Here is a 19,232-nt window from a genome sequence, read left to right as displayed (position 1 = left end):
TGCTCTATGTGTTACCCCATAAACACAGTGCTAAATGTAATCACCAAGTTCTCTCACTTTCTTTGTTCAGGACTTCGGGTAACTGTTAAATGATATTTTTATGGATGTGAGGGAAGGGAAGTGAACCAACCACAGTTTAGACACATTGTCGGTTTCCAAGTTCCAAATGAACTTTTGAAACAAAGTCCATTTGCACACCAGAGACTCTGTTAAGGTTTCCTGCATTAGCTACCCAATGAAATAGGAACTCAAGTGAACTGGTCCCTCTACCCATGAACACAGACTGGTAGGTTTACATAAAGTGCTTGTGGTCAGGAGAAGAAAGAAGGACCCTTGATAGCTGCTTTCCCCTCCAAGTATGGAAAGATGATGCACGTAGTTCCAACTGATTTTCACCTGAATAATTAAGAGACTGTTATGGGTTTCATGACTCAAGAACTGTATCTTCAAGATGACCAAGAATTTTAAAATGGCACTTCATTTGGCTACTACAGTTAAGTACTATTGTAATAGACATGGAATTCCTCTCCTCCAGAGAGCTCGTAGTGCTCCATGTTTTCGTTGAACTTATCCTCAAGAGATTTCAGAAAAGTGCTTTCAGATATTGCTTCATCACACATTCAGGGGACCTGAGGCATGAATGTGATAAATGAGTGCTGTGCCATGTTTTGACCACCCACAGGGCAACTTACTTACTCACACCATCACAGAAGGCACCTACGATTTAAAATTGTTCTTCAAAGTTAGTCTGTAGCTGAGAAAGGAACAGGATGCAGGCCTCATTTTCTGGGTTCTGGGTTCTACCTTGTAAATCAGTAGTTCCCAAATTGGCAGTGCCTAAGTCGGCTTGTTTAAAGTGCACCTTTCCATCCTGCCTCAGATTCCCTGAATCAGAATTTCCAGGGAGTGGGGCCAGGGTGGTGTTGAGCTGCATGCCGCCCTCTGATGCTCAGGCGTATTTGGGACACCACTCTCCAGCCCCAGCTGTGGGCCACCTGGTAACTTTGCTTGGCTACCTCTACTGGTTCCTGTGCCTTCCAGTAGTTCTGTTTGCTGTCTGGGTACATTTGCTCTTTGGTATCTGTATTAGGCCATTCTTGCATCACTATAAAGAAATACCTGAGACTGGGTAATTTATAAGAAAAGAGGTTTAATTGGCTTATGATTCTGCAGGCTTTACAAGCATGGCACCAGCATCACTTGGCTTCTGGGGAGGCCTCTTCTGGGAAAGCTTACAATCATGGCAGAAGGCAGAGCGAGAGCAGGCACTTCACATAGCCAAAGCAGGATCAAGAGAGTGAAGACAGAGCTGCTACATACCCTTAAACAACCAGCTCTCACAAGAATTCACTGTCTCAAGGACAACACCAAGAGCAATGGTGCTAAATCCTTCATGAGAAATCTGGCCCCATGATCCAACCACTTCCCATCAGGCCCCACCTCCAACATTGAGGATTACATTTCAATGTGAGATTCGGGTGGGAACACACATCCAAACTATGTCAGCATCCACATCTGTTGCCTCCTGGCACTGGCACATGAGGCTGTGCTAAAGAACTGTCCCACGGTGGCTTCCCTACTCTCAAAAATCAGCAGGTAATTCCTGTGCACACAGGGCCTCCTGGGGCAAGCTGATGAAGTCCGTTCTCTGTGCCCTGCCCCACCTGAGTAAGTCTGTTGCTTAAGAAGCAGCTGAGTGGCCACAGAGAATTGTTTGTTTAACCAGGAACGACAGTTATTGGTTCTCTTCGGCCAACCGGGGAAAACTGGGTAATTACAATTGCAAGGGGCGGACTCTAACTTAAAGGTACATGCACAGGCTCAGATGTGGACACTCTCATAGTTTAAATGTGTAGACTGGATAGAGAATGGAAGTCAGACAGCCATGTGAACTTGCGCAAGCCCTTACCCTCTCCCTGGGCCTGAGCCTCCTTTTCCTCATCTGTGCAATGGACCCAGTGTAGAGGGGTGATGATGTACAAGGAAGGTTACCAAAAGAATCAAATTAAATGATATGCATTAAATGCCTGGCATGGTATTCAACAAATGCCAATGCTCTTTTCTTTTCCTGGAAGGTGCCCATTTCTCCCTGGAACATCCCCAATTCATTCATTGCATGAATTTTGGAAATCGCTTTCTCCCTTCAATTAGAACAAGGGTGGGCAACTCATTCTGTGTACATTCATGAGAAATCTGGCTCCACAATCCAATCACCTCCCACCAGGCCCCACCTCCAACATTGGGAATTACATTTCAATATAAGTGTTGGGTGGGGACACACATTTAAACTAAGAATATCCACATCTGAGCCTGTGCATGTACCTTTAAGTTAGAGTCGGCCCCTTGCAATTGTAATTACCCAGTTTTCCCAGGTTGGCTGAAGAGAATCAATAACTGTAGTTCCTCGTTAAACAAACAATTGTCTGTGGCCACTCACCTGCTTCTTAAGCAACAGACTTACTCAGGTGGGAAGCAGCTCCCTGCAATTGGGAGCATCAATCAGGAGCAGGGCTCGTGCTCGTGAGAACACACCTGTGGCATTGCTTTCCCAAGCAATCATCTCGAGGTTTCTCAGTGTATCCAGGTTTTGGCTGATTTGAGTCTCCCTGCCTCAAAATAAACTTTACATACTACGTAGAAGTCTCTATGTGCAGCAGGCCATCTCAAACAAAACCTCCAAGTTTGATAAGGTAACGTGCCAACAGGCAGACATTTGTTTTATCTGTATTGAATGTAGAGTATAAGGTATATTCTCCCAATTACAGACATTCAGAGCTCTAGAAACTACAGAATGACCAACATTCTGTTTTCTTGGGACAGAGGGCATTCTGTGGACCCGGGAGTTTCAGTTTTAAAACTGAGAACATCCCTGGGAGATTGAGGCAAGTTGACCACCCTAACAGATAAGCGATGAGGCATAACATGAGACCTTTTGATCCTCTTCCAAGAACATTAGCTGGTCATCTGCCGACCACCCATGGTTGAAGCTGGCCCAGGTAAAGCGTGTTCTTTGGCACTGTCTCAGGTACAACTACCCATCTAATGCTGGATTCCTGAGTCTAAAGAAATCCAGATTCTTTGAACACAAGGATGTTGGGGAGGGGCAAAGAAGCAGAGCAGCTGGGACTTCCCACCTGGGATCACAGGAATTTGCCCAGAATAGCCTTTCAAGTCAGATATTATGCATGGGGCCAGTCTTGTGGTAGACACTGGGAAAATTGATAGACGTTGCCACTCTCTAGTGGAATAGCCTTGGATAAGACCTCTCTAATTCTTAATATCCTCACCTCCACTTTGACAATAACATTATATCCTTCAAAGAGTGGTGGTGAGAATCCTATAGGCCACAGCATGCACTTCACAAGACACTGAATTCATGCCAATTCTCCCTATTTCCACACCCATGATGAGGCGTATATTCAGGGATAATGTGTTAACATCCTCAAAATGTTCCCCCATGAGTTTAGATTCTAACTCTGTTAGAATTGCCAATCAGAGCAGAAAAAAGAACACTGTATTTTGCTTTCCTCTTCTCTGGAATGAGCATCACAAATGATCCATGAGCCTATGAGTTATAAAAATTCAGATTCTCCAACCTAGCCATTTGACAGATAAAGAAACTGAGGGTCAAGATGAATGGGTGGGTGAAAATCCTGCTAGATAGCAGATCTAAACCTCAGACTTTGAACATCCAATCTTCTTATTCAATTGTTCCTCCATGATGCTGTCCCCCAACCCTATAATTAGGGATTTGGCCCCTGACAGTATAAATGAGTTGGAAGAGCAATAGTAAAAGCCTTAAGAAGATACAGCACTTTACAGTACTGTTGACTATTGAACAACCTGGGTTTGTACTGTGCAAGTCCACTTATATATGAATTGTGGATTTTCCTCTGTCTCTGCCACACCTGAGACAGCAAGACCAACTCAATCTCTCCCTCCTCCTCCTCAGCCTACACAACGTGAAGATGACGAGGATGAAGACTTTATGATGGTCCACTTCCCTTTAATAAATGGTAAATATATTTTCTCTTCTTTATGATTTTTTTTTGATACAGGGTCTTGCTCTGTTGCCCAAGGTGGAGTGCAGTGGCACAATCCTAGCTCACTGCAGCCTCGACCTCCCATCCCAAGTGATCCTCCCACCTCAGCCTCCCAAGTAGCTGAAAACAGGCATGTGCATTCATTCCCAGCGAATTTTTGTATTTTTTGTATTTGCTATGTTTCTCAGCCTGGTCTTAAACTCCTGGGCTTAAGCAATTAACCCCCCTCAGCCTCCCAAAGTGTTGGGATTACAGACATGAGCCACCACACTTGGCCGTTTATTAATTTCTTAAGAACATCTTCTCTAGTTTACTTTATCAACAAATATAGTATCTAATACCTATATAAAATATGTGTTAATCACATATATTATTGGTTTATGTTTTTGGTGAGTTTTCTGGTCCAAGGAGGCTATCATTAAAGTTTTGGAGGAGTCAAAAGTTACGCAGGTTTTTTACTGTGCACTAGGTCAGTGCCTCTAATGCCTGCAGTGGTCAAGGGTCAGCTGTACTGATGCTTGATTAAAGGGTGTGAGAGCGGCTGGGCGCGGTGGCTCGGGCTTGTAATCCTAGCACTTTGGGAGGCTGAGGTGGGCAAATCACCAGGTCAGGAGTTTGAGACCAGCCTGGCCAGCATGATGAAACTCTGTCTCCACTAAAAATACAAAAAATGAGCTGGGTGTGGTGGTGGGCACCTGTAGTCCCAGCTACTTGGGATGCTGAGGCAGGAGAATCGCTTGAACCCGGGAGGCAGAAGTTGCAGTGAGCCAAGATCATGCCACTGCACTCCAGCCTGGGCAACAGTGCGAGACTCCATCTCAAAAATATATATATAAAGGGTGTGAGAGCTGGTTTTGCTTGAAGAAAGAGGGAAGCGTGGGCACTGAATGCCTTGGGCAGGCCTATGGAGGAGGGGCAAAAAGCATTAATTGAAAAGAAGTCAGCTAACTTGACCCACCTAGCTGGCTTCCAGCTGGCCCCAATCAAGCAACTATGCTTGATTGCTTGGTAAGAGTGATCCAAACTTAGTTCGTTTTGTTTTGTTTTTTTTTAATGAATACACTTCTAGCTACCAAGAAATAGGGCTTCCTGGCCTGGAAATATGAAACAGTAGCCCCCTAATAAAGTGGGGTGTTGGTGCCAGCTCTCCCAGGCTATCAGATGAGCATCTTTTGTATCTAGGACATAGGTAATAGCAGGCTCACTCTGTTTTATTATATCTGAAATTCCGCAGTGCTTTTGCTTACACCCCAGGGCCACCTCTATAATTTAGACTAGTGCCTTAAGATGGCTCTCTCCTTGATAAATCATGCTGGTAATGTGAAATCAGTTTCTAAGCTGAGAAGGCACTCATTGTGTAATCGAAAAGCTGTACCTTATTTGCTCAGCCCAAGAATCTGACAGTTCAAAAGGTAGAAAGAGCTTCTTGCCAAGAGTGGATTGTGAAATGGATTAGAAAATCAAGGCTGTTATTGCAGGTGCTACTTTGCAGCTCCTGAGTACTTCTGACAGATGTGGAATAACCCCATCATTTTGACTGTGACTATGTTTTCCAGTCATTTTAACTATTTTTCCCCTTGAACTGTAGATAAGAATCAGGATTCAGAGTTAATTTCCTTCTTATTAATCTGTGAAGAAAAATGAACATGTTTATCAGGTTCTTGGAAAGTTGGAAATTCAGCTAGATTTAGTAATATCCTATGACAAAGATGAAATATTTCTGAGAGTAACAGAAGCAATATATAATGTGATATTCTAAAAGGGTGTTCAATTATGCATTAGATTAAAATGGAAAATAAATTATAGGTGAAATTGTACATAACAAAAAAGATTTCCAGGATCCATTCCTGACCCACTTATAAAGAACCATATTCAGTGGGTCAGAATTCTTTTTCTGTTTTTTTGATTGTACTTTAGGTTCTGGGGTACATGTGCAGCTCATGCAGGAGTGTTGCAAGGTACACACGTACAATGTGGTTTCCTGCCTCCATCCCCCCATCACCTACATCTGACATTTCTCCCCATGTTATCCCTCCATGACCTCCGCACACCCCCACTGTCCCTCCCTTGGCCCCCCCCAACAGACCCCAGTGTGTGATGCTCCCCTCCCTGTGTCCCTGTGCCTTCATTGTTCAACATCTGCCTATGAGTGAGAACATGCGGTGTTTGATTTTCTGTTATTGTGTCAGTTTGCTGAGAATGACAATTTCCAAATTTATCCATGTCCCTACAAAGGACACAAACTTATCATTTTTTATGGCTGCATAATATTCCATGGTGTATATGTGCCATATTTTCCTTGTCCAGTCTATCATCAGTAGGCATTTGGGTTGGTTCCAGGTCTTTGCTATTGTAAACAGTGCCGCTATGAACATATGTGCACATGTGTCTTTATAATAGAATGATTTATAATCCTTTGGGTATATACCAAGTAATGGGATTGCTGGGTCAAATGGAATTTCTATTTCTAGGTCCTTGAGGAAGTGCCACACTGTCTTCCACAATGGTTGAACTAATTTACACTCCCATCAACAGTGTAAAAGTATTCCTTTTTCTCCACATCCTCTCCAGCCTCTGTTGTCTCCAGATTTTTTAATGATTGCCATTCTAACTGGCATGAGATGGTATCTCAATGTGGTTTTCATTTGCATTTCTCTAATGACCAGTGATGATAAGCATTTTTTCATATGTTTGTTGGCCTCATGTATGTCTTCTTTTGTAAAGTGTCTGTTCATATCCTTCACCCACTTGGAATGGGCTTGTTTGTTTTTTTCTTGTAAATCTGTTTTAGTTCTTTGTGGATTCTGGATATCAGCCCTTTGTCAGATGAGTAGATCACAAAAATTTTTGCCTATTCTGTTGGTTGCTGGTTCACTCTAATGATTGTTTCTTTTGCTGTGCAGAAGCTGTGGAGTTTAATTAGATCCCATTTGTCTATTCTGGCTTTTGTTGTCAATGATTTTGGGGTTTTAGTCATGAGGTCTTTGCCTATGCCTATGTCCTGAATGGTTTTGCGTAGGTTTTCTTCTAGGGTTTTTATGGTGTTTGGTCTTATGTTTAAGTCTTTAATCCATCTGGAGTTAAATTTAGTGTATGGTGTCAGGAAGGGGTCCAGTTTCTGCTTTCTGCACACTGCTAGCCAGTTTCCCCAACACCATTTATTAAACAGGGAATCCTTTTCCCATTGCTTGTTTCTGTCAGGTTTGCCAACAATCAGTTAGTTGTAGATGTGTGGCGTTGCCTCCAAGGCCTCTGTTATGTTCCATTGGTCTATATCTCTGTTTTGGTACAGTATCATGCTGTTTTGATTACTGTAGCCTTGTAGTACAGCTTGGAATCAGATAGTGTGATGCCTCTGGCTTTGTTCTTTTTGCTTAGGATTGTCTTAGCTATGTGGGCTCTCTTTTGGTTCCATATGAAGTTTAAGGTGGTATTTTCCAGTTCTGTCAAGATCATTGGTAGGTTAATGGGGATAGCTTTGAATCTGTAAATTACTTTAGGCAGTATGGCCATTTTCATGATACTGATTCTCCCTAACCATGAGCATGGAATGTTTCTCCATCTGTTTGTGTCCTCTCTTATTTCTTTGATCAGAGGTTTGTAGTTCTCCTTGAAGAGGTCCTTTACATCCTTTGTTAGTTGTATTCCTATATATTTTATTCTCTTTGTAGCAATTGCGAACGGGAGTTCACTCATTATTTGGCTCTCTGTTAGTCTGCTATTGGTGTATAGAAATGCTTGTGATTTCTGCACATTGATTTTGTATCCTGAGACTTTGCTGAAGTTGCTTATCAGTTTAAGGAGATTTTGGGCTGAGATGATAGGGTCTTCTAAATATATGATCATGTTGTCTACAAATAATGACAATTTGACTTCCTCCTTTCCTAATTGAATACCCTTTATTTTTTTTTTTCTTCCCTAATTGCTCTGGCTAGAACTTCCAACACTATATTGAATAGAAGTGGTGAGAGAGGACATCCTTGTCTACTGCCAGATTTCAAAGGGAATGCTTCCAGTTTTTGCCCATTCAGTATGATATTGGCTGTAGGTTTGTCATAAATAGCTTTTATTATTTTGAGATACATTCCGTTGATACCTAGTTTATTGAGAGTTTTTAGCATAAAGTGCTGTTGAATTTTGTTAAAGGCCTTCTTTGCATCTATTGAGATAATCATGTGGTTTTTGTCTTTGGTTCTGTTTATGTGGTGAATTACATTTATAGACTTGCGTATGTTGAACCAGCCTTGCATTCCCAGGATGAAGCCTACTCGATCGTGATGGATAAGCTTTTTGATGTCCTGTTGAAATTGGTTTGCCAGTATTTTATTGAAGATTTTTGCACTGATGTTCATCATGAATATTGGCCTGAAGTTTTCTTTTTTTGTTGAGTCTCTGCCAGGTTTTGGTATCAGGATGATGTTGGTCTCATAAAATGATTTGGGAAGGATTCCCTGTTTTTGGTTTGTTTGGAATAGTTTCAGAAGGAATAGTACCAGCTCCTCTTTCTACATCTGGTAGAATTCAGCTGTGAACCCGTCTGGACCTGGACTTTTTTTGGTCGGTAGGCTATTAATTGCTGCCTCAACTTCAGCTCTTTTTATTGGTCTGTTCAAGGTTTCAACTTCTTCCTGGTTTAGGCTTGGGAGGGTGAAAGTGTCCAGGAATATATCCATTTCTTCCAGGTTTACTGGTTTATGGGCATAGAGCTGTTTGTAGTAATCTCTGTTGGTAGTTTGTATTTCTGTGGAATTGGTGGTGATATCCCCTTTTTTGTTTTTTATTGCATTCATTTGATTCTTCTCCCTTTTCTTTTTTATTAATCTGGCTAGTGGTCTATTTTGTCAATCTTTTCAAAAAACCAGCTCCTGGACTTATTAATTTTTGAAGGGTTTTTTGTGTCTCTGTCTCCTTCAGTTCCGCTCTGATCTTAGTTATTTCTTGTCTTCTAATAGCTTTTGAATTTTTCTGATCTTGCTCCTCTAGCTCTTTCAATTTTGATGATAGGGTGTTGATTTTAGATCTTTCCTTGCTTCTCTGGTGGGCATTTATTGCTTTAAATTTCCTTCTAGATACAGCTTTAAATGTGTCCCAGAGATTCTGGTACATTGTGTCTTCATTCTTGTTGGTTTTGAAGAACATCTTTATTGGTACCTTCATTTCATTGTTTATCCAGTCAACATCAAGAGCCAGTTGTTTAGTTTCTATGAATTTGTGCAGTTCTGAGTTAGTTTCTTAATTCTGAGTTCTAATTTGATTTCCCCCTGGTTTGAGAGACTGTTTGTTATGATTTCTGTTCTTTTGCATTTGCTGAGGAGTGATTTACTTCCAATTATGTGGTCAATTTTAGAGTAGGTGCAATGCGGTGCTGAGAAGAATGTATATTCTGTGGATTTGGAATGGATATGTCTGTAGATGTCTATTAGGTTTGCTTTGTCCAGATATGAGTTCAAGTCCTGGATATCCTTGTTAATTTTCTGTCTTGTTGATCTGGCTAATATTGACAGCAAAGTGTTAAGGTCTCCCACTATTATTTTGTGGGAGCCTAAGTCTCTTTTTAGATCGTTAAGAACTTGCTTTATGTACCTGGATGCTCCTGTATTGGGTGCATATGTATTTAGGATCATGAGCTTTTCTTGTTGCATTGATCCTTTTATCATTATGTAATACACTTCTTTGTCTCTTTTGATCTTTGTTGGTTTAAAGTCCATTTTATCAGAGACTAGGATTGCAACTCCTGCTTTTCTTTGCTCTCCATTTGCTTGGTAAATCTTCCTCCATCCCTTTATTTTTAGGCTATGTGTGTCCTTGCATGTGAGATGGGTTTCCTGAATACAGTACACTGATGGGTTTTGACTTTTTATCCAATTTGCCAGTCTGTGTCTTTTGATTGGGGCTTTTAGCCCATTTACATTTAGGGTTAATATTGTTATGTGTGAATTTGATCCTGCCATTTTGATGCCAGCTGGTCGTTTTGACCATTAATTGACATAATTTCTTCATTGTATCGATGGTCTTTACCATTTGGTATGTTTTTGGAGTGGCTGGTACTGGTTGTTCCTTTCTATGTTTAGTGCTTCTTCCAGGAGCTCTTGTAATGCAGGCCTATTGGTGATAAAATCTCTCAGCAATTGCTTGTCTGTAAAGGATTTCATTTGTCCTTCACTTATGAAGCTTAGTTTGGATGGATATGAAATTCTAGGTTGAAAGTTCTTTTCTTTAAGGATGTTAAATATTGACCCCCACTCTCTTCTGGCTTGTAGGGTTTCTGCTGAAAGATCTCCTGTGAGTCTGATGGGCTTCCCTTTGTGGGTAACCCGACCTTTCTCTCTGGCTGCCCTTTGCATTTTCTCCTTCATTTCAACCCTGGTAAATCTGACAATTATGTGCCTTGATGTTGCTCTTCTTGAGGAATATCTTTGTTGTGTTCTCTATATTTCCTGGACTTGAATGTTGGCCTGCCTTGCTAGGTTGGGGAAGTTGTCCTGGATAATATCCTGAAGAGTGTTTTCCAGCTTGGATTCATTCTTCCTGTTACATTCAGGTACGCCCATCAAACATAGATTAGGTCTTTTCACATAATCCCATATTTCTTGGAGGCTTTGTTCATTTATTTTCACTCCTTTTCCTCTATTCTTGCCTTCTCATTTTATTTTATTGAGTTGACCTTCAATCTCTGATATCCTTTCTTCTGCTTAGTCAATTTGGCTATTGAAGCTTGTGTATGCTTCATGAAGTTCTCGTGCTGTGTTTTTCAGCTCCATCAGATCGTTTATATTCTTCTCTAAGCTGTTTATTCTAATTAGTGTCTCATCTATCCTTTTTTCCAGGTTCTTAGTTTCTTTGCATTGGGTTAGCACATGTTCTTTTAGCTCTGAGAAGTTTATTATTACCCACCTTCTGAAGCCTGTTTCTGTCAATCCATCAGATTCATTCTCCATCCATCTTTGATCCCTAGCTGGTGGGGAGTTGTGATCCCTTACAGGAGGAGAGGCATTCTGGTTTTTGATGTTTTCATCCTTTTTGCACTGGTTTCTTCCAATCTTAGTGGCTTTATCTACCTGTGGTCTTTGTATTTGGTGACTTTCCAATGGGGTCTCTGAGTGGACGTCCTTTTTGTTGATGATGAAGCTATTTCTTTCTGTTTCTTAGTTTTCCTTCTAACAGTCAGGCCCCTCTGCTGCAGGACTGCTGGAGGTCCACTCCAGACCCTGCTTGCCTGGGGATCACCCACAGGGGCTGCAGAACAGTAAAGGTTGCTGCCAGTTTCTTCTTCTGTTATCTTCTTCCCAGCAGGGTACCCACCAGATGTTGGCCTGAGCACTCCTTTATGAGGTATCTCTGGGTATAAGGGGGTCAGGGAGCTGCTTGAGGAGACAGTCTGTCCCTTATAGGAGCTCAAGTGCTGTGCTGGGAGCTCTGTTGCTTCATGCAGAGCTGCTGGGCAGGCACCTTTAAGTCTGCTGCAGTCTAACTCACAACCTCCTCTTTTCCCAGTTGCTCTGACCTAGGAAGGTTGGCTTTATTTATAAGTTCCTGACATGCTGCTGCCTTTTTTCAGAGATGCCCTGCCCAGCATGGAGTAGTCTAGTCACAGTCTGCCAGCAGAGGTGTTGCTGAGCTGCCGCAGGTTCCACCCAGCTGCTGTGTGAACTGCCTCGGTAGTGGCAGATGGCCTTTCCTCCACTGAGCTGGACCACCCTGGATCTAGCTGTGCTTTCTGCGAAACTCTCAATCCACAGTGTTTCAGATTGCTTGTTTCGTGGGGGTGGTACCTGCTAAGCCAGATCACTTGGCTCCCTGTCTCAGCCCCCTCCCTTTCACTTCAGCTGGAGGCTCTGTCTCCCAGGCATTTCAAGTGCCAGTTGAAATGGCTGCCCAGATTTGTGTGAGTTTCTGTGCGCCAACCCATGGCACCAGCCATGCTGAAAACTCATGGCGCTTTTCGGTCTGGGAATCTCCTGGACTGTGGGCAGTGAAAACTTGTTTGGAAATGCAGTGAGCAGTCACCCTTTGCATTGTGCTTGCTGGGAAATGCACTCTGGAGTTGTTCCTATTAGGCTATATTGGTTTGAACCTCTGGGGTCAGAATTCTGATATGGCAAAAGAAGTTGATAATCTCTTGAAGTTTGTCAAAGTGGGTTTGACAGGCAGTAATAAAATAATAATTATTATAATAGCTAATGCAAGTATTTACATGCCAAGGGCAAAGATAATCACTTCTATCTTTCTCATCTTTGGCACTAAAAGAAACATTCAATTGATGTTAGGTATTGTCACACTTGTCACATATAACTGTTACAATCCTATGAGTTATGTACCCTTGTTGTCCCCATTTTGCAGATGAGAAAACTGAAGTCATAAGATATTTTGCCCAAGCTTTCACAGCTGTATGTGCTAGACCTGGGGGATCAACTCATTACTAGGTGACACAGGAATCCATGCTTTAGACTATCATGCTCTAGTGCCTCCCTGCTGTCCATATTGCCCTTGTTCAAGCTGTCTTCATCCCCGTGGCAAAATCATTTACGCAACTGAAAGTAAGAAGCAGATAGATTATATATGCAACTTTTAGCATTATAGTTAAGAGTGTGGGCTTTGGAACCAGCTCTGCTACTTACCAGCTGTATCACCTTCTGCAAGTTACTTAACCTCTCTGTCTGTTTCCTCATCTGTAAATTAGGATACTACTACCTCCCTCATAGGGTTGTTTGAAGACAAAAGTTAATGGCCAATAAGTTTTCTGTAAATATTACAGATTATTATTACTAAATGTACCCACTATCGTAAATGTAAATAGCCTCTGGGTGACATCTTTGCCGAAACAGTGTTTGTTTAAAATTTTAGTAACATCTGAAAGACATTTTTTCAGCGTAGAAAGACACCATCATCCTGGCCGATAGCTATGAATTCCAGAAGACTGAGCATGCCCCAGACTTTGTGAGTGATGGCCAGAGACAGCCTTAAGCCACAGGGCATGGAGAGTTCATGGTACCAAGTACACTTTGCTTTTGGAGTTTGCAGACACCGGTGATCAGGTGTGAAGATGACTTAAACGATCACAGTCCCTTTTACGCTGAGCATGTGCAACTGTCATTTCGGCTATAACCACAGCTACTGCTTTCAGAATGGCCAGCTCAGTCAGCTCCCAGTTAGAAAGGAGGTATCTGCCATCATTGGAGAGACATGAGACACTCCAGGCAGGCTCCCCCGCCAGGAAGTGTTAACCCCAGATCTGTTATTCCACTATCACAGCTTCATCTCTGTACGTCTCACAGGCTTTCTCTCTGGAAGAATCCACTAATAGGATTTAAATGTGCCTGGAGGGTTATACATCTTATCAGCACCCAGCTTGATTGGCTAATCAGTTGACATCCTCTGGAAGTATTCCGGTGAAAAGTAAAACACTTCCAAGAGCTGGATCCAGGCGGGTGAGAGGGCAGGCAATCAAGCCAACCAGTGGGGCTGTGTCCTGGTGTGGCTCTCCAAGCCGCCTGAGGCATTAACACTATATCTTGACTATGAAGAGACATTCAATAAAATCGAGTTAACTGTGCCCTTGTCTACAAGATAAAACAGAAAAACTTCTGAGACCCATGAATGCCCATATTCTTCACATGCCCACATTGAGGATTCTAGGAGCAGTCTGAGGCTTTCCAGAAAAAATAAAAGACCTGATTATTAAATTGTGTTTGTCATTAAACCATTAGTAATTCACACATTTAAATCTAATTAAAAATCGGTTACCCTGCTTAATAACCATTGCAAAGGTGGTAACTGTTCAGCAATTCCAAGCATTTAACCTCCATCTTTTGCAGAAATACACTCTTACCAAGGGCTGAGCTGGCAGGAGCTTTCTCCTTAAATGCAGTTTCTCTCAGGCAGGTTGAACTATTATCATCCATCTATTAACAATGGTCTCTTCAAATTCTTGGATGCTGATGTTATTCAACTAATTTTAAGGTGAAGCAAAAAAGGATCTGAAGTTTGTGCATATGACCAGAGAAGAAATTCTCTCTTCAGTTCTTCATAGTTAGAATGAAAAAGTTTCCTTACCCACCAAAGAGATATTCAAAATTTATACTTGTGTTAATCTTGAAAACCAAGTTGTTTTATCTTCCATGTATTTGCTTTTCTTTCCTCCAAATATGTTTTTTAAATTCAAAGTGTCATAATTAGTTTTCACACAAAAAAATTTATTGCCCCTGGGTTTTTTCTTTAAATTTATTGAAGAAAGAAGAAACTAATTACTAAATTGTCACACTGATACCTTCATATATCCTTGCTCAATCCCCCACCCTGAAAATCGCATTTGGATTTTTCAAGCCTGTCCTACCTGTTCTGTTTTCTAGCTGTGAAGATGCAATGATGGTAATCATACACGATCACAACAGACAGGAATGCCATTCATAATTATTTCTTGCCTCTCCTTTCCTAATATAGTGTATCAAATCCAGAAACTATTGACCTAGACCAAGAACCCAAGTTTTGTCAAAGCCTTAAGAGCCCTGTCCTCTTCTCCTTATTGGAAACCCCAGCAGAGGGAGGACATAGGCATATGGCGGTAACAGCGGGCTTGGAGGTGCCAGATACACCCGGAAATCCCCGCTTGTGGTGACAGGGGTTGTATGCTTTGGAGACAAGAACTGAGATTTGGGTCAGAATCTTGGCTCTGCCCTTGCTGGTTGGTGGGACTTAAGAACATTGCTACCCAGCTTCTTGAGCCTCTTTCCCTATTTGCAGAAGTATGGATTAGACTAGGTCCATCCAATTTGTAATAAGAATCGAACAAGGCCCCCCCCCCTTTTTTTTGAGATGGGTCGCTCTCTGATACACAGGCTGGAGTGCAGCAGCGCTCCCTGCATATCAAGATCATAGCTCGCTGCAGCTGTGAGCTCCTGGCCTCAAGCGATTTTCCTGCCTCAGCCTCCCAAAGTGCTAGGAATGCCCATATTCTTCACTTGCCCACATTGAGGATTCTAGGAGCAATCTGAGGCTTTCCAGAAAAAATAAAAGGCCTGATTATTAAATTGTGTTTGAACCACAGCACCTGGCCACAAGGCCACATTTGAAAGCGAATGGAAAAGATATTTAACGCATGTGAATTTCCTGCCTTGTCTCTGGCGATTGGTTCTGAGTGTCTAACTCCCTCTATCAACCATTCTCCTGTTCAGAATCTTAATCTAGTCTTGTCCTTGGCTGCTGTCCTCAAGGAATAATGATTTATGAAGGTTCAGGTCAGAATGCTAATTTAAAAACCTTTGTAGCTGCTGTCAAGACTAACTTAAGCTACACGTACAGAATAATAAATATGGTGTATAGAGAGGGTTGAATGGTGCTCCTTCCAAAACACATGCCCCTGCCTTCATGCCTGGAATCTATGAATGTGATCTTGTGTGGGAAAAGAGTCTGTGCAGATGCTATGAAGTTAAGGTTCTTGAGATGAGGAGCTCACCCTGGATGATCTAGGTGAGCCCTAAGGACATTAAACAGGGGACTTGATAACAATGAGGAAGAGGGAAGTTACACAGACATTACACGAGAAGGTAATTTGGCCACAGAGAAAAGACTGGAGTGTTGCTGCCCCAGGTCAAGGAATGCTGACTGTCACCAGAAACTGGGAGCAGCCAAGAACAGCCTGCCTCAGCCTCCTGAATAGCTGGGACTACAGGCACACACCATTGTGTCTAGCTACTTTTTTTTTTTTTTTTTTTTCGGTAGAAACGAGGTCTCACTCCATTGCTTGGGCTGCTTGCAATACATTTTTACACGGCTGCCATGTTTTGTTGAACATAAGCATAAAAATGGACAATTTCATGGCTCACGCCTGTAATCCCGGCACTTTGGGAGGCTGAGGCAGGCGGATCACAAGGTCAGGAGTTCAAGATCCAGACTGGCCAACATGGTGAAACCCCATCTCTACTAAAAACTACAAAAATTAGCTGGGCATGGTGGCTTGTGCCTGTAATCCCAGCTACCTGAGAGGCTGAGGTAGGAGAATTGCTTGAACCGGGACCTGGGAGGCAGAGGTTGCAGTGAGCTGAGATCGTGCCACTGTACTCCAGCCTGAGCTACAGAGCGAGACTCCATCTCAAACCAAAAAAAAAAAAAAAAAAAAAAGGACAATTTCCCCTGTATCTTCAGGCTTGTATTCTGAAGTCTTCCGTGTATACACATAAAACTTGTATACCTTTTCTCCAGTTGACCTGCCTTCTGTGAGCTGATTTTTCAGTGAAACTTCAGAGGGCCAACCCCTACAGTGGAAAAGTTCCTACCCTCGGTAGAAAAGGTTTCTAACCAGAACCCTTACTAAAACAGTGGCAGCTGAGATGAGGTCAAGCGTAGATAGAAGAGTTCCTCAGAACATTGAAGTCACAGTAAATCATTCTGCTTTAAATCACGGAAAACGTCCCATGAGGGTTACTGAGAAATAAGAAGAGAAACCATATTTAAAGAAAGCATTTACCTTCACACTTACACATCAATTTTGAAGGTGCTTCTGAGTCACAAGTACCAATACACTTGACATTATTACCGGCAGGGGACTTTCCAGCCCCACTTGCAACCAGCCCAAATCTAGCAAACAAGGATAATGAGGACATCATCCCTCACCCCTCCTGCATAATACGCAGTACCCAGAACCTCCAGCGTTCTATCCTTAAAGAACAAAACTAAAGTGTTGGCTCAGTTCTCTGACCTTCTTTAAGAGCTTATGTATCATCATTTGGCATCTTCAGGTTTGACTCATACAGAATATTGTGTTCTTTTCATGAGCACACGATGAGCTAAGGTTCTTTCAAGGGTATAGCTATGTGTTTATGAAGGAAAGTTTATAAGATTTTCTTCTTTACTAATTGAAAATTAGCTTTACTAGTTGAAAATGTGTTGTTTCCTAGGGGTGTAGTACAATTGGAAGATCAGAAAACATCAAGAACAAAATATTGCTTGGAATGTAAAGCTGTATTAAGAGGGATTTGGAACTCTTGAGAAAGAGTAAGTGCCTTCAGTACTTGTGCTGTTATTAAGATTGGAGTTTGGGGCCACTGTCTTACATCTTAGTTCAAACAAGCCAATGGGCTTTTGAATCATCACCAGGGGAAGGCAAGTGGAATCCAGCATCTTTTTTTTTTTTTTTTTTTTGAGATGGAGTCTCGCTCTGTGGCCCAGGCTGGAGTGCAATGGCATGATCTCCACTCACTGCAACCTTTGCCTCATGGGTTCAAGAGATTCTCCTGTCTCAGCCTCCCGAGTAGCTGGGATTACAGGCGCCCACCACCATACCTGACTAATTTTTGTATTTTTAGTAAAGATGGGGTTTCACCATGTTGGCCAGGCTGGTCTCGAACTCCTGACGTCAAGTGATTTACTCGCCTGGGCCTCCTGAAGTGCTGGGACTACAGGCAGGAGACACCGAGCCCAACCCAGCATCTTTTATGCAATGCTCTGCGTTCCTTGGCTTGTGTTGCAATTGCTTTAGTAAGTATGTGACCTTTTACTTAAGTCGATACTCCCTCTGTCTTCATTTCTTCCACTTATTTGATACATTCCATTGCTCCCTTCCATAAAGGGCAAGGAAGCATCAGATAGCACTTTTAGATATTTTTGACTCTATTTTTTCAGTAGAAAGTTTTATACAGGCTTTTCCTGCTTCAAAATACAAACTATCCCTGGAGACTAAGTAGCTTTTTATGGGTTAGAATGCTAACCTCACATATTCCTGTACCTTTGTTCCAATCACATAGTAGGTACTCAATAAATCTTAACAGGCTCCTGAGTTAATATGTACGAAAGTACATGTTAAGCATCATAAGTAAAACACACCAAATGAGTAAGTCATGAAGCAAAGAATAAGTCTTTAGTAGGCAGCCGGAAAAGACTAGAATGAACACGTGCAAAGCACGACCAAGGGACAGGTATTTAACCAGCATCTGCTACATGTCAGGTACTATTTAAGCACTGGAAATGCAGCGGACAAGACAAAGTCCCTCCTCTCATGGGACTGTCACTCTAGCTGGGGAAATCAACAGTAAACAGTTAAACAAGTATAAGGCAAAACTGTACACTCTGCTTGAGCAGAGTATAGACATTCACCTGAAACCAAACATAAGTGTTGACTGACTTCTAGATCAGCTGACTCTGGTCCTTTTCATCTTTCTATTTCAAACCCCCAAATTTTGACTTCTTAAAGTGCAGCATACTTTAAACCGAAGTCACCCATGTCTTCAATGTTCAGAGCCTCCATTTTATGAAGGCCTTTTCCAAGTTTCTAACCATACTCCTTGAAAACAAACTGAACTTCAAAAATCATGAGTTATTCTTTAAAACAATATAAATAGATGAGATTAGCCATTCCCAGGAACCTCTCAGATTCCTGGGAATGGCTATCCATCCCTGTGACTTGGAGATTGTTTTCTATCTGATAATGTAAACAATCTCAAATGAAACCAGCATGAAATACAGCTTGGAAAAGTTGCGACTCCAAGTACTTCTATGATAACATGATTGATAAGGAATATGAAAAAGGAAAGGGGGCTGGGCATGGTGGCTCATGCCTGTAATCCCAGCACTTTGGGAGGCTGAGGAGGCTGGATCACCTGAGGTCAGGATCACCTGAGACCAGCCTAGCCAATATGACAAAATCCCCATCTCTACTAAAAATGTAAAAATTAGCTGGACATGGTAGTGGGTGCCTGTAGTCCCAGCTACTTGGGAAGCTGAGGCAGGGAGAATTGCTTTAATCCAGGAGGCAGAGGTTTCAGTGAGCCAAGATAGCGCCACTGCACTCCAGCCTGGGCAAGAGAGTGAGACTCCATCTCAAAGAGGAGGGGAGGGGAGGGGCGGGAAGCAGAGAGGAGGGGAGGAAAGGGGAGGGGCAGGGCTATATCACAGCTCAGAGCAGGCATCCATAGTCTAAAGCAGTTTCTCAGGTGTGTTCTGCAGATCTAGTAATGGGGCTATTCGTTTATTCAGATCTTTAACAAAATATTTATGCCATGTCAGACACTCTGAAATACTGGCTACAGCACTGAATAAGTCAAAGTCCTTCTCATGGAGCTTATATGCTAGTTGTGGGGGACGCAGGGGGTGCAGAGAGTAACAAAATACGCACACATACACATATATACACACACTGGTACACTGATAGATGCTGTGAAGTAACACAAAGCAGATATATTTTAAACAAGATGGTTA

Source organism: Cebus imitator, unplaced genomic scaffold (genome assembly GCF_001604975.1).
Source record: "Cebus imitator isolate Cc_AM_T3 unplaced genomic scaffold, Cebus_imitator-1.0 Scaffold21, whole genome shotgun sequence".
In the NCBI taxonomy this organism is placed as follows: Eukaryota; Metazoa; Chordata; class Mammalia; order Primates; family Cebidae; genus Cebus; species Cebus imitator.
The sequence above is the reverse complement of the archived record's forward strand: the minus strand, read 5'-3'. Positions refer to the sequence as shown.